The sequence below is a fragment of the Vigna unguiculata genome, chromosome 5 (genome assembly GCF_004118075.2).
Source record: "Vigna unguiculata cultivar IT97K-499-35 chromosome 5, ASM411807v1, whole genome shotgun sequence".
NCBI classification, from domain to species: domain Eukaryota; kingdom Viridiplantae; phylum Streptophyta; class Magnoliopsida; order Fabales; family Fabaceae; genus Vigna; species Vigna unguiculata.
In genome coordinates, this window is record NC_040283.1 from 18,509,266 (window position 1) to 18,512,440 (window position 3,175).

The 3,175-nt window shown below is 38.0% G+C and overlaps 1 pseudogene; it reads left to right on the forward strand.

Moving 5' to 3' along the window:
* The first annotated feature begins 450 nt into the window (after nt 1-450).
* Nucleotides 451-2,341, forward strand: LOC114184432 (annotated as a pseudogene).
* Nucleotides 2,342-3,175: the final 834 nt, after the last annotated feature.

Consider the following 3,175-nt stretch of genomic DNA (forward strand, 5'->3'; position numbering starts at 1 on the left):
CATGCATTAATAGGTTCACGTTATTATCCATTCCATTTTACATATAATAATAGGAAGAGTTTGAAGAGTTTGTTTTCAACTTGTCACCTTCTCAAGTGCTCTGCCAGTTAATCGGTAAAAAAAAGGGATTTCAAATTCTGTTTCCCTATTTTACTAAACGGAATTCGTATTCCGTTTCTCAAAAATGTCTAATTTTTCACGCTAAAACGGATTTCACACTCAAAGGAGAGATGGTTATTATGGTGAACATGTAGTTTCATGCAAGTATTGCCCAAATCAAAACTGTTTTCCCAAAGTATTGTCAGGCAGTGTTCTGTTTAGATAAATGAAATCTGAAGGTTCATAGAAGTAGGTAGTTGGTTAATTTTGTATGTAGATTTAAATAACATGGAAGAATGTAGGGTGAAAAAGTGATGAGCGGTGATATGGTTTGGTGGGTGGGGTTAGCGAATGGAAGGGGATGGAGGCCACGTGAGGTGATCGAAAGTCACAGGCATGAAAACAAAAGGAATATGCAAAACACACACCGAAACGGATTTCACACTCCATTTTGGTGAAAAACAAAAAAAAAACACCAAAACAGATTCTATATTCCGTTTCAGCCTTCTACGAGACGGATTCCAGAATCCGTTTCAGTAAAAAAAAAAAGAAACGGATTGTATGTTCCGTTTCAGCCTTCTGCTCCGTTTCGGTGAAAAAAAAAGGATGCTTGCTACGAAAAAAAAAAAGCTTCACACAGCTAGGTCAAAGATTCTTCCGTTGGGGGTGAGGGAATCTGATTCCTTTCATTGCTTTATTGAGGTGCATTTTGGGGGTGCAGAGGGTGTATGGTTTTGGGGTGCATAGGGTATGCGGTAAAAAAAGAGAGAGTTAGTAACTTTTAATTTTTACCATGGACAAAAATGAAAATATATTTGATTTTGGGGGTACAGGAGAGATTATTGGAGGTGTAGGGAGAAGTCCCCGAGAAATATTAGTGATCCAAATGCTGAAGATGTGCACGTGGAGCAGGCTTGGAAATGGGCTGCAACCTCATTTATATGGGGGCTTCTCCCTACACCTCCAATAATATCTCCTGTACCCCCAAAATCAAATTTATTTCCATATTTGCCCATGGTAAAAATTAAGAGTAATTGAGTCTCTCTTTCTCACCGCACCTCTGGACCCCAAAAGCATACACCCTCACCCTTTGCATCCCCAAAACGCACCCCAATAAAGCAAAGAATCAGATTCCTTGCACCCCCAAAAGCATACACCCTCATAGAAACGATTATCCAAATTCGTTTCGAACAGGCGTGAAACGGAATACAAACTCCGTTTTTCTTTTTTTAACGAAACGGATTGTGGATTCCGTTTTCCAGAAAACTGAAACGGAATACAAACTCCGTTTTGGTTTTTTTTTTAACGAAACGGATTGTGGAATCCATTTCCCAGAAAGCTGAAACGGAACACACAATCCGTTTTCCTTTTTAATTTTTGATTTTAGCTGAAATGGATCGTGGAAGCCGTCTCCCAGACTGCTGAAACGTAACACACAATCCATTTCCTGTTCAGACAGACACAATATTCATAAGTCCTGGCCAAACCACCGATGTTTTATTGTCTGCTGACAAAGGTGTTGGAAAGTACTTAAGTGCAGTTACTCCATTCATGGATGCCCCCATAGGCTTTGACAACGTTACTTCCATTGCTACACTTCGCTACAAAACCACACCACCTTATCCCACAACAACTCTAACCACCATTCCTGCTCTGAATGCAACTCCTTTAACAACTCACTTCATTGACTCCCTCCCTACAAAGCCTTAACTCCAAAGAATACCCTGCAAGAGTTCCATTAACCGTTGACCACTCCCTTTTCTTTGCCATAACCGTTGGCCTTAACCCATGCGACACATGTCTCACTAGGAGCAGGCTTGTGTCTGCTATTAACAACATCACCTTTTTGTTGCCGACATCACTTCTTGAAGCACATTACTACAACGTCAGGGGTGTTTTCACAGATGATTTCCCTGCATACCCCCCTATTGTTTTTAATTATACTGGTACTCAAACGGCAAATATTCAGACCAATAATGGCATAAGACTGTACAGATTGAATTTCGGTTCAACCGTTCAAATTATTCTCCAGGGCACTGCAATGATAGCTCCTGAAAATCACCCCTTTCATTTGCATGGCTACAATTTATTTGTCGTAGGGCAGGGGCTAGGGAACTTTGACCCAGAGAAGGATCCATTAGCCTTTAATCTTGTTGACCCAGTTGAGAGAAACACCATTGGGGTACCCAATGGTGGATGGGCAGCAATCAGATTCAGGGCAAATAACCCAGGTAGTTTCTGATCACTTTCTGTGTTTTTGTTTGTGTTTCAAAAAGTATTGTGGAATGTGCATTACTTGATTTCACTTACTTGACACAGTTTCGCCTCACTTTATTGGTCTATTATTAAACTAAACTCGTGTATTTGAATTGTATGCATGAATATTTTTCTCATTCTTTTTATTTTGCTGTAAATCAATGAATGAATTTGTAAAAGCAAGATATGTTGCAGCTCTCCAGTACGACAGAAAATTATCTGCTGTCTGGAATGTGCTGTGGTATTTTTGTGTTATTAACTAATAACTGCGCATACACTTATATATAGAGAGAGAACAGAATGTAATTGACTGTTAATACCAATGATTGTGTTTGAATTGATGAAAATGAATGGTATGAAGTGAGAGGAAATGGAATGATATTATGTTCCATTGTTTGGTTGTTTAAATTAGGAAGGAACAAAATGGAACTTCATCAAATGCATTGCACTGCATTTCATTTCACCCTAGGGTCCTTTTTAAATTTTTAATTTCCCTTCAATTTTGAATGAGGCATTGACTAATTATTTTATATATTATATAGTGAATTGGAAAAAGGTTTATATTACTTAATTAATGATGTTACAAGTAACATTAATTAGTAGATATTCAGTTAATTCCTGCGCTTAAGTATCAAGTGCTGCTATATTTATCACTTGATGTTCTTATGCATATGATATATATTTGTATTTATTGCTGATTCAGGGATATCACATTCCTTATTTCTTTGGACTAATTAAAAAAGGCTATCCTTTTAGTAGAGTAGTTAGTGTGGGGTTAATTTTCAATTGAAAGTCGGGTTAACTTCTAGTGCACCGTTTA